The sequence below is a fragment of the Saccostrea cucullata genome, unplaced genomic scaffold, assembly GCF_032062105.1.
Source record: "Saccostrea cucullata isolate Sc308-1 unplaced genomic scaffold, CSIRO_AGI_Scuc_v1 ctg18391, whole genome shotgun sequence".
Lineage (NCBI taxonomy): Eukaryota > Metazoa > Mollusca > Bivalvia > Ostreida > Ostreidae > Saccostrea > Saccostrea cuccullata.
Genome location: NW_026927175.1, coordinates 14,182 through 28,362, shown reverse-complemented (window position 1 = coordinate 28,362; position 14,181 = coordinate 14,182).

Sequence of the window (14,181 nt, the reverse complement as noted above, 5' to 3'; positions counted from 1 at the left end):
CCATATGTTTTCTTCGTGCATTTCTCCTTTCCTACTACATTTGGTGGCCAGTGTGGGGGGCCTTGTTCAGGTTACAGTGTATGTGTAAATTAGTAATTCCTGGCAGGGCCCTAGAACTTGTGTCTTCGAGGTCGAAGACTGTTTAAGGAGGGAGGAATGTAGAAGTTCGGGCTTTACGGACCGTGGATATCGGCCTGGATAGCTCAGTGGTTAGAGCACCTGACTAGTAATACAGGGGTCCCGGGTTCGATTCCCGGTCCAGCCATAAGTTTTCTTCGTGCATTTCTCCTTTCCTACTACAATACACACCTGTGCCTAATTCCAAACTTATTCAATTTATTGTTATTTAGGTCAATATATCAAGTAAAATATCAGAATTGTAAATGAATATAAATATAATGTGATATAAAACTTCAATGGTTGTAGACGTGTTAAATTATGTTTGTATGAATTCAGACCCCCGTATCATGAAACATATATTTCCTAATGATATCTGCAAAGTTTAAGATTGATTCAATAAGTAATATTTTACATTTTACAGGAGATTTAAAATTTGACTCATTATAACTCAAAAGACCTGGTCTTATAAACAACCACATTAAACTCTGAGTAGAATCAGTCATTCTTTATTCATTGATCTTAATCCTAGGTATCGCTTAATTTCTCGCTCCAATTTCTGACAGCTAAACATCAATGGTAAATCTAGTGCATTTACTGTTATAAAAAATAATCAAAATGTTAAATTTCATGTGTAAACATTACCTGACGTTTAAGGCTGTAATGGTTGCCAATAATGTAGGTGTTGTTATGAGTTCTTATCACATGACCTGTTTCCCTGTGTTACCTAACTGTTTTTAATATTGATTTCCTGGTCTGTGTGCAGTAGAAATTTAAATATAAGCTCTCAGTTCTGCTATTATATCTTTGTGTACTACAGATAACTGCAAACATTTTGATATTTAACATGTTTAAGGCACACTATAAATATTACGAAACGTTCACAGCATGGTTAAATATTAAAAGGTTACAGAATTCAAAACTGCTCTATGAAAGATCAGTAAATCTAACACCCCACCAGATTAACATCCCCCAAAAGTATATTTTTCAAATTACGCATAGTTTCATAAACTTTGCGAGGTCAAGTTTTAACAATTTAATAATTGGAGAGCATCAATACTTAGCAGTCAATTTAGTCACTCAAAATTTTTCTTATCTATTTAGAAAAAGGAATGTGGTGTTGAGTACATGTATGAAAACCAAACATTTCAAATGTACATTTAGTAAATTTTTCAACTAATAGGTCTTTGAAGATTTCTGCATTAAGCAGGACATTAAATTTCTTAGCTGGCTCCATAATATACAGACCAACAACCTCTCTAAGGTAAACCATACCTGTACATTAAATCTCTTAGATGTCTCCATAATATACAGACCAACAACTTCTCTAAGTAAATCACTCATCTACATTAAATCTTTAAGCTGACTCCATAATAAACAGACCAACAACTTCTCTAAGGTAAATCATACCTCTACATTACATCTCTTAGCTGACAACAACCTGTAAATCATACCTTAACATTAAATCTCTTAGCTGACTCCATAATATACAGACCAACAACTTCTCTAAGGTAAATCATACCTCCACATTAAATCTCTTAGCTGACTCCATAATATACAGACCAACAACTTTTCTAAGGTAAATCATGCCTCTACATTAAATCTCTTAGCTGACAACCTGTAAATCATACCTCAACATTATATCTCGTAGCTGACTCCATAATATACAGACCAACAACTTCTCTAAGGTAAATCATACCTCTACATTAAATCTCTTAGCTGACTAAATCTCTTTGCTCTGCTCTTATTTTGTATATTGTTTAATGGACGTTGAGATTGAATACTGTTCGTTATCTCCATATCCTTCTATAACATGTATAATATACAGACCAACAACTTCTGTAAGGTAAATCGTACCCCTACATTAAATCTCTTAGCTGACAACAACCTGTAAATCATACTTTAACATTAAATCTCTTAGCTGACTCCATAATATACAGACCAACAACTTCTCTAAGGTAAATCATACCTCCATATTAAATCTCTTAGCTGACTCCATAATATACAGAACAACAACTTCACTAACCACCTGTTCACGCAGAGCTTCGACTCTACGGCGATCATCCCGATCAAGTCAATCAGTCAACAGACAGAACTGGGTAGATTTCAACAAAAGGAGGACATTAAATGTCTTAGCATAATATACAAACCAACAACTTCTGTAAGGTAAATCATACCTCTACATTAAATCTCTTAGCTGACTCCATAATATACAGACCAATAACTTCTCTAAGGTAAATGATACCTCTACATAACATCTCTTAGCTGACAAAAACCGGTAAATCATACCTCTACATTAAATCTCTAAGCTGGCTCCATAATATACACACCAACAACTTCTCTAAGGTAAATAATACCTCTACATTAAATCTCTTAGCTGACTCCATAATATACAGACCAACAACTTCTCTAAGGTAAATCATACCTCTACATTAAATCTCTTAGCTGAAAACAACCTGTAAATCATACCTAAACATTAAATCTCTAAGCTGACTCCATAATATACAGACCAACAACTTCTCTAAGCTAAATCATACCTCTACATTAAATCTCTTAGCTGACTCCACAATATACAGACCAACAACTTATCTAAGGTGACTCACACCTCTACATTGAATCTCTTGACTGGCTTCATAATATACAGACCAACAACTTCTCTAAGTAAACCATACCTCTACATTAAATCTCTTAGCTGAAAACAACATGTATATCATAGCTAAATATTAAATCTCTAAGCTGACTCCATAATATACAGACCAACAACTTCTCTAAGCTAAATCATACCTCTACATTAAATCTTTTAGCTGATTCCATAATATACAGACCAACAACTTCTCTAAGGTAAATAATACCTTTGCATTAAATCTCTTAGCTGACAACAACCTGTAAATCATACCTCAACATTAAATCTCGTAGCGGATTCCAGATTTTACAGACCAACAACTTCTCTAAGGTCAACCATACCTGGACAGTAAATCTCTTAGATGTCTCCATAATATACAGACCAACAACTTCTCTAAGTAAATCACTCATCTACATTAAATCTCTAAGCTGACTCCATAATAAACATACCAACAACTTCTCTAAGGTAAATCATACCTCTACATTACATCTCTTAGCTGACAACAACCTGTAAATCATACCTTAACATTAAATCTCTTAGCTGACTCCATAATATACAGACCAACAACTTCTCTAAGGTAAATCATACCTCCACATTAAATCTCTTAGCTGACTCCATAATATACAGACCAACAACTTTTCTAAGGTAAATCATGCCTCTACATTAAATCTCTTAGCTGACAACCTGTAAATCATACCTCAACATTATATCTCGTAGCTGACTCCATAACATACAGACCAACAACTTCTCTAAGGTAAATCATACCTCTACATTAAATCTCTTAGCTGACTAAATCTCTTTGCTCTGCTCTTATTTTGTATATTGTTTAATGGACGTTGAGATTGAATACTGTTCGTTATCTCCATATCCTTCTATAACATGTATAATATACAGACCAACAACTTCTGTAAGGTAAATCGTACCCCTACATTAAATCTCTTAGCTGACAACAACCTGTAAATCATACTTTAACATTAAATCTCTTAGCTGACTCCATAATATACAGACCAACAACTTCTCAAAGGTAAATCATACCTCCATATTAAATCTCTTAGCTGACTCCATAATATACAGAACAACAACTTCACTAACCACCTGTTCACGCAGAGCTTCGACTCTACGGCGATCATCCCGATCAAGTCAATCAGTCAACAGACAGAACTGGGTAGATTTCAACAAAAGGAGGACATTAAATGTCTTAGCATAATATACAAACCAACAACTTCTGTAAGGTAAATCATACCTCTACATTAAATCTCTTAGCTGACTCCATAATATACAGACCAATAACTTCTCTAAGGTAAATGATACCTCTACATAACATCTCTTAGCTGACAAAAACCGGTAAATCATACCTCTACATTAAATCTCTAAGCTGGCTCCATAATATACACACCAACAACTTCTCTAAGGTAAATAATACCTCTACATTAAATCTCTTAGCTGACTCCATAATATACAGACCAACAACTTCTCTAAGGTAAATCATACCTCTACATTAAATCTCTTAGCTGAAAACAACCTGTAAATCATACCTAAACATTAAATCTCTAAGCTGACTCCATAATATACAGACCAACAACTTCTCTAAGCTAAATCATACCTCTACATTAAATCTCTTAGCTGACTCCACAATATACAGACCAACAACTTATCTAAGGTGACTCACACCTCTACATTGAATCTCTTGACTGGCTTCATAATATACAGACCAACAACTTCTCTAAGTAAACCATACCTCTACATTAAATCTCTTAGCTGAAAACAACATGTATATCATAGCTAAATATTAAATCTCTAAGCTGACTCCATAATATACAGACCAACAACTTCTCTAAGCTAAATCATACCTCTACATTAAATCTTTTAGCTGATTCCATAATATACAGACCAACAACTTCTCTAAGGTAAATAATACCTTTGCATTAAATCTCTTAGCTGACAACAACCTGTAAATCATACCTCAACATTAAATCTCGTAGCGGATTCCATATTTTACAGACCAACAACTTCTCTAAGGTAAATCATATCTCCACATTAAATCTCTTAGCTGACTCCATAATATACAGACCAACAACATTTCTAAGGTAAATCATGCCTCTACATTAAATCTCTAAGCTGACTCCATAATATACAGACCAACAACTTCTCTAAGGTAAATCATACCTCTACATTAAATCTCTTAGCTGACAACAACTTGTAAATCATACCTCAACATTAAATTTCGTAGCTGACTCCATAATATACAGACCAACAACTTCTCTAAGGTAAATCATACTTCTAAATTAAATCTCTAAGCTGACTCCATAATATACAGACCAACAACTTCTCTAAGGTAAATCATACCTCTACATTAAATCTCTTAGCTGACTCCATAATATACAGACCAACAACTTCTGTAACGTAAATCATACCCCTACATTAAATCTCTTATCTGACAACAACCTGTAAATCATACCTTAAGGGGGTCCTATGTCCGAAAAGTCTTTGTGTGAAATTTTCAAAACTTTGACATTTTTTTTCTTGACCACTTGCTCTTAATTTTTAAGTATTAAAAACAATACCTTTATATGCTTATTTTTACACAGGAGCACGTGCAAAAACAGTATCAAATGCTAAAAATAGATTATTTTCAAACATTAATGTTATACCCGAAATATGCGCTAAAAGAACCAAAAATGTCAAATCACATTCAAAATCAACATATATTTAAGTACAGGTCTCTGTAAGAATCAGACAATACGTGTATAAAAGTGAATCATGAGGGTTCTCAGAATTCGATGATTTTACACACATAGGTTTCTCTTACACTATGAATCACGTATGTAAAATGAAAATTATTTTGGGTCCTGGTTTTTATGGAAACATGGCCAAAGAAATTTTCCCTAGCAACCGGTCAATTTTCCATGTTTATGGACAAATATATCACTAAACTTAGAGGCTTTAAATTGAATGTTAATATTACCTGAGGGGTTCTTAAATAATGTTATCATAAAGATAAACATTTCAAGTGATAAAACCATGCAATACATACTATTTTTATTTTAAGATATTTCTTTTACGGGCAATGGAAGATATGCATGTTTTGCATTTTTTGCTGATTCAGCATTTTTGTAAATTTGGGCAATTTTCAAGGCCATATATCTCAAACTTCTGGCACAATACAAGAGTATGGTATATTTTACATAAAAGCAGAGGAATATCCTTTTTGGAATTTAAATTCAAAAACGTGTGTTTTTTAATATTTACAATCGGTTGCCTAGCAACAAAAATGGATGTTTCGATTAAGAGAAAGAGACAAATTGTCAAATATGCGAGTTATTTATGGAATCAAATCTTATTGGCGGATACCAAATTAAATTTTTAAAGTAAAAACATATTTCTGAGACTTCTTTATGAATCTAGGAATATTTTGCAAATACTAATCGCCATAGCAACAGAAAATTCCCCATAGCAACAAAGAAAATGAATCCACTTTTGACATGCACTCATATATGTTTGTAAAGATTATTCAGTGTTTGACAGACCACAAAGATTTAAGAGGATCAGTACATTTTTTGTACTTTATTAGTCCCCAACCCGTGAAACTGGAGGGGGCTTTAGGTTTCTGTCCGCCGGTCTAGCTGTCCCTATGTCTGTCTGTAAGTCTGTCCTACTTGGGTTTCCACACTTATTTTCTAAACGCTTGCATATATTGAGCTGAATTTCGTCATGTGAGTGTATCTTGGTGAGTAACAGATCAAGTTTGAGTGTCGTTACGCTTCATTGATTTTTGATAGATTTATGGCGTTTTAATTTTTTTCATAATGGTTTAAGATCGGGTTCGTGCTGCGCTAAATTCCAAAGGTCAACATGGTAAACTTGAAGCCAAAAGAAGATGTTAAAAAATGAGTTGAATTTCCGTCTTTTATGTTTTATTTTTTTTTTTTAGATTAAAGGCATGCATAACCTCAAAATTTTAACATCAAACACTTTTACCTTGGTCATAACTTTTGCATATTATAAAATGACTTTTAGAGAAAAAGAGGGAACTGCATTAATACTGCTTATGTTTTTAACATTAACCCATGGCAACAACAATGAGCATGTAGCAATCATGAAAATTTATTAAGCGCCACATGGCATTTTTTAACATGTTTAGAGTGTTATAGTTAACATTTGTACCTATAAACAAACAAGTGACAAGGTTCCAGGCCATAAAAGTAAGCAATCTCTCACCAGAGGGCGCGCTCCCTCTGGTGAGAGATTGAAAAGTTAGACGAGTTTTCTTTCGATCTCAATCTCACAGTTACATGTAAAGGTTGAAACAAGATGTGTTTGTGAAACACTATGCGCCCGGCAGCAACAAAGTTCGGAAAAAGCTATTTTTAGCATTTAGGTCACAGTCAAGGTCACAAGTTCATTGACCTTGGTGTCATTTGGAAGAACCTGATTAATGGAGATTGCATACCAAATATGAAGTCTCTATCTTTCATGGTTAAAAAATTATGGCGAAGGTTAAAGTTAGCCCAAAAAAGCTATTTTTAGCATGTAGGCCACAGTCAAGATCACAGGGTCATTGACCTTGGTGTCATTTGAAAGAGCTTAATTAGTGGAGTATGCATACCAAATATGAAGTCTCTATCTTTCATAGTTCAAAAGTTATGGTGAAGGTTAAAGTTTGGGACAAACAAACAAACAAACAGACAGGACGAAAACAATAAACGCCCTCGATCTATCGATCCGGGCGCATAATAAATGTACAACAAAATATTAGAGAAAAGAGCCTTGAAACATTTACCTGGGACGAAACCATAGCAAGCCTTCAACTGTAAAATATGCATGTTTTTATTTAATCCTATATTTAAATTTTTAAAAAAAATCATATTTCTATATAACTCACTCAGATGATCAATATAAAGACATTGTTTTGGTTATAATTAATATAGATTTTCACATTTCAAAATTTTCTAACTTTATTCTTCTAAAAAGAGCAGTGCTAGGGATTTAAGCAGAAAAAAATATGCATCAATTAAAATTTGAAACAAAAGGCCCAGGGACCACATCCCTCACCTGAGCACCATAGCTTGATCAAAGCAAAAATCAGTTGGAAAGATTAAATGTATTTGTGGTCCCGACCTACCTCTAAAAGGGAGGGGGTACGATGAAGTGATACATGTATCCAATGTAACTTAAGGTTTTCCAGATAAGTACTATTTAAGGTGAGTCAAATAACAAGTTTCTTGATTAAAGCTGAAAACTACTCGTAAAAAGGCATACATGTAGTCCACCATATTTCCCATTCTTCAACACTCTCCCTACAACCCATATATATAAGGAGCAGATCGCTTTTCAGTTCAATGTATTTTGCTGTAGAAATCAAGTGTAGACGTACATCTTACATGTACATAGCCGTGCCGCTCGGTCGCGATGAAATTATCAAAGTTAACAAACTTTTTCCAAAACAGTACAAAAGTATCATGAAAAATATTGGTCGATACAATAGTGCACATAAAAACAAGGAATAAACGCAAAAAATCTAAGACCACGCAAGGAGGACTACATGTCGGTCACGAGTTTCGAGTGTGCAATCGGGTGTCACAAAATCGTACTGTTTATATACCCTTCTGACAGTGCCTATATATGAGAACATGTAAATAGTACCCAAGAAAGCAAATTCCAAAAGCAGCAAGATATTACTTTAAACCACTGGTAATTTGTTTCCGTGGTTACACGGAAAAGAAGAAAATGATGTGGTGGTGTTGCAAGGTCCAAGGGATGCATACATGTCACAAATGCAGATCCAGTGCCAGTGTGCCGGTCATCCCCCATCCCGTTTGAAGATTTTGCACATGTACAGTAATGTATATAAAATTTATATGTCCACTATCCTAAAACCAAGGAAAAAACATCTTTCATTTGTGAACCCCCACTAATGCCTTGCCCTAAGCACAATGGGGACTTCAGTGCAGCCTTGGACCCCCTGCCTTCTACTGCCCCCCCACCCCATAACAAATTCCGTTTTTTTTTTCTCTTAAGATAGGAGCATTAGCCCAATTTCAGTAAAGTGTGAACAGATAGCCAATGAAACATGCAGATTTATGCTGAAGTCAGAAAATCTAGTGGGTATTGGTATTTAAAATAGTGCACGAAGTTGCAAATATAAAAAAAAACATTTTTTTTTATTAAATTCAAACATTTGGAAATGAATGTATTCTTTGAAAATTAAGGTACATTGCTGGCATTAGGAATTCTATTCATTTTATCTCAGTTTAGTTCAGTTCATTGAAGTCAAGAGACATATATCTCACAATCATACATTTTTAATAACAAATATAATGATGAACTTAACATGCAACATGTACAGTACATATTATATTTTCTATAATGTATAAACAAGTGAAAGGCACTATTATTGATGCACTCGCTAGTTGCACAAATTTTCCTAGATTACATTATTCTTTTTTATTCTGTGTAATAACATTAATAAGTAACTGTACTCATTTGAGGGCACTTGGTCTTCGGGAGTATAGTATATATCTACACCGTGTTACAGTTTCTATCGAACATGTTCAATTTTGCAAGACCTAGACAATGAAATTCATTTTTAATATTTACAATGCAGTCATCATTATTTTCTATCCTTTTTTTGGAGACATGCTTGAAGAATACAATTATCACTACTGAAAAAGAAAAAAAAACAATATTTAAGGATTTTCTTTTCCCTGACCAGTTCAAGAGGAAATTCTTCTAATTCACAATATCCGATTACCATAATGTTATATGTATTCTGAAAAGGGTACATAGTGCGGTGTGCAAATATAATTATGTTTTGTTGTACAGTGTACACATGGAGACGCCACCACTTGCCGGTGGAGAGCTGTAAATTTTGTCATATACATGTACTTGGCACTGAGGGCCATTGAGCAGGGAGGGATCTTTTTTCGTGCCAGCACCTACTGCGACACGGGACCTTGATTTATACGGTCTCATCCGAAGGACCGGTCTCCACGTCCAACAGTGGGATTCGATCCCGGGATGTAAGGATTGACTCCTTTGCGACTCTTGAGCAAACGTTTTAACCACTGCGCCACGCGGGCGCCTGTAGACTTCGAAAGATGTATGTTGAGTTTCGAAATCCATTGCTTGGTAAAAATATATCATCTCATGCGAAGTGATCAATAATGCTATGAACACTACGGATAGAAATTTACAGTACAAAATATTAGGCTATAATTCTTTTTGTCCCACATTTATATGGCAAGTATTGACTTTGGACAATTGCAATTTTACTGAATTAATTTGTCCTGCTTAGGGCATTGATTACCTATTGATGTATTGTAGATTTATTATACCCACTTTGGACAATTGTTTCAAACAAGGGATGTAGCAACAGGGGGCCCAGGGGGTGGGGGCTCCTCCCCCCCCCCAGTCTTTTCGAACGTAACTTATCACTGTAGGAAATCTTTATTAAAAGGCACCCCCAACTTTACAGTTACAGTTAAGGGAAATAAAGGAAATGTATTGTTGCATTAAAATAAAATTTGGTGCTAGCTAAAGGTGTGCTTTAATTTATTGTTCAAAAAATTAAATAAGAATATCATATATCAATTATACAAACAATGATATTTCAATTAATATATTTTATACACCTGGAACAAGCCCCTGTGCACCAAGATGCATTTTTTAACTTCATAAAAAGATTGCACATGAGGAAAACTTTGTGTGGTAAAAATTGTAAATCATGCTAGTTTGAACATCTAACCGTCTAAGCAAGCTACTCTAAGTATACATACAGTGTTACGTAGACATTGTGTCTGTCACTGTCTGACCTGACATATGTCTACATTGTCTCTCATCAACGTTTTTTAACATGTAATATATTTTTATTGCAAAATGTACCGGGGTCGGGGGAGAGTCAGGACAGAGGCCCTTTCAGGTGTGACAATTTTCAAAGCAGAGGAATCTCGGGTTAAATGCATGAAAGCCACAAAATGGAAAGAAAAAAGCTCAGGGACTTGCTCCCAGCGTGTAATAATTATTTATAAAAAAATTATTTAGAGACTAATCCAAGGGAAGTAATTGGGAAGAAAAATGCTTCAAAATGCAGAAAAAAATCAATATTCACCTTTAAAATTCTTTTATGCATATCATTTCCCCACCGAATTTCTATTTAAAATGTTAAATTTAATAAAATATGGACCTTCATTTTTCTATGCTTAATTTGTAAATTACCATATTTTGATAGTTCCCAGTACCTAGCATGACCATTAGCAAGTGTGAAATTAAAATTGAATCGTAAACATTCTTGTTTGAATCTCTAGCATTGGTTTAAAAAATTAAACACAAATTTAATTATCTCCTGTATCCCGTTTCCATGGCAACCGAGGTTAAAATTCAAAAATACTTCTACATTTCACAATTAATTACACATTTGTTTAAAATTATGACAGAAAAAAATCAAATCTGCAACTATGCGTTGCTAACCAATTTTGATAATTACGGAGAATTGGTCTTAAAATGCTTATGTACAGAGACTTTAGAGAATAACTTTAGCTCCTTGTAATGTATAATTTTATTAACGTTATAAGCTCAGTAATATTGCTATGCATCAATTAAGAACAAACATTACCATTGTTAGAGTTCAACACTATTTTTTTAATATTTACCGAGTCATCATTTCTAGACGAAAATAATCAAATCTGTGAATGAGTGCATGTCAAATGTGGATTTATTTTCTTTGTTGCTAAGGGGAATTTTCTGTTGCTATGGCGATAAGTACTTGCAAAATATTCCTGGATTCATAAAGAAGTCTCAGAAATATGTTTTTACTTTAAAAATTTAATTTGGTATCCGCCAATAAGATTTGATTCCATAAATAACTCGCATATTTGACAATTTGTCTCTTTCTCTTAATCAAAACATCCATTTTTGTTGCTAGGCAACCGATTGTAAATATTAAAAAACACACGTTTTTGAATTTGAATTCCAAAAGGGATATTCCTCTGCTTTTATGTAAAATATACCATACTCTTGTATTGTGCCAGAAGTTTGAGATATGGCCTTGAAAATTGCCCAAATTTACAAAAATGCTGAATCAGCAAAAAATGCAAAACATGCATATCTTCCATTGCCCGTAAAAGAAATATCTTAAAATAAAAATAGTATGTATTGCATGGTTTTATCACTTGAAATGTTTATCTTTATGATAACATTATTTAAGAACCCCTCTGGTAATATTAACATTCAATTTAAAGCCTCTAAGTTTAGTGATATATTTGTCCATAAACATGGAAAATTGACCGGTTGCTAGGGAAAATTTCTTTGGCCATGTTTCCATAGTAACCAGGACCAAAAATAATTTTCATTTTACATACGTGGTTCATAGTGTAAGAGAAACCTATGTGTGTAAAATCATCGAATTCTGAGAACCCTCATGATTCACCTTTTGTCTGATTCTTACAGAGACCTGTACTTAATTTATATGACTTGTATCTTTTAAATAAAGGCAAATTCATTGTTATTAATCTCGCATGAAAAATTATAATGGAGCGCAAAGTAAGTATCCCCCCTTTTTTTTTGTCGTATTTTTTACGATTCCGACATGCATAACAGTAAATATCTTTAAAAGTCTTTGTGTGAAAATGTTGTAATTCACATTTTTTGAAAGAAATGATTCATCTCTTTATTTTAACAAAGAAAAAAGTATACCTTTATGATAAAATAAACGAGGTATATGACGTTTTCTTTTATTTTCGGACTCTTGTGTCATAAATATTGACCTTTCTGCACTAAAAAAGGGTAAGTAAGCACTGAAAAACATCTAAGTATAAAACTATTTTGCGAAAAACGAGTATTTTGTTTTTATTAGAAACAATTTAAACAGATTAATTCTTTTCTTCTTCATTCCAATCATTCTGCCCCCCCCCCCCCCCATTTCCCCGTCAGAAACCAACACCTATTAGAACCATAGAATGACTTTATACAATGAAATCTACATGTACTACAAATCGATAAGCGAATACAGGTACAAGTACATTTCTTTATTTTTTTCTTAGTTTAATCCAGAAAATACAAATAATGGCAAACATAAAATTAAGCATATTTCCTTGATTTAAGCCGCTCTCTTTGCTGAATTTTATCTTATCTTTTTGCACTTATATATCAGCATATCATCGAGGTATTTCTTCACAACTGAAATTGTAATGAATTATCAACCAAAGGAAGAGAATTCTAATAATAACAAACTCTATAAATCAAACAAAACTTATTAATGATGAATAAATTTTCTTTTTGTAAATTGTGTAGGATTATTTTAAACAATGCTATTCAAAAGTCAACAGAAAAAAAACAAACGTCGCTATTGTGACGTCACATAACGCTGCTTTGACGTAGAACGACATAGGTCCCCCCTTAACATTAAATCTCTTAGATGACTCAATAATATACAGACCAACAACTTCTCTAAGGTAAATCACACCTCCACATTAAATCTCTTAGCTGACTCCATAATATACAGACCAACAACTTCACTAACCACCCGTTCACACAGAGCTTCGACTCTACGGTGATCATCACGATCAAGTCAATCAGTCAACAGAGAGAACTGGGTAGATTTCAACAAAAGGAGGACATTAAATGTCTTAGCATAATATACAAACCAACAACTTCTATAAGGTTAATCATACCTCTACATTAAATCTCTTAGCTGACTCCATAAGATACAGACCAATAACTTCTTTAAGGTAAATCATACCTCTACATTAAATCTCTTAGCTGACTCCGTAATATACAGACCAACAACTTCTCTAAGGTAAATCATACCTCTACATTAAATCTCTTAGCTGACAACATCCTGTAAATCATACCTCAACATTAAATCTCGTAGCTGACTCCATAATATACAGACCAACAACTTGTTTAAGGTAAATCATACCTCCACATTAAATCTCTTAGCTGGCTCCATAATATACAGACCAACAACTTCTCTAAGGTAAATCAGACCTCTACATTAAATCTCTTAGCTGGCTCCAAAATATATAGACCAACAACTTCTCTAAGGTAAAGCATACCTTTACATTAAATCTTTTAGCTGGCTCCATAATATACAGACCTACAACTTCTCTAAGGTAAATCATTCTTCTACATTAATTCTCTTAGCTGGCTCCACTATATATAGACCAACAACATCTCTAAAGTAAACGATACCTGGCTCCACAATATACAGACCTACAACTTCTCTAAGGTAAATCATACCTCTACATTAAATCTCTTAGCTGACAACAACCTGTAAATAATACCTTAACATTAAATCTCTTAGCTGACTCCATAATATACATACCAACAACTTCTCTAAGGAAAATCATAACTCCACATTAAATCTTTAAGCTGACTCCATAATATACAGAGCAACAACTTCTCTAAGGTAAACCGTACCTCTATATTAAATCTCTTAGCTGACT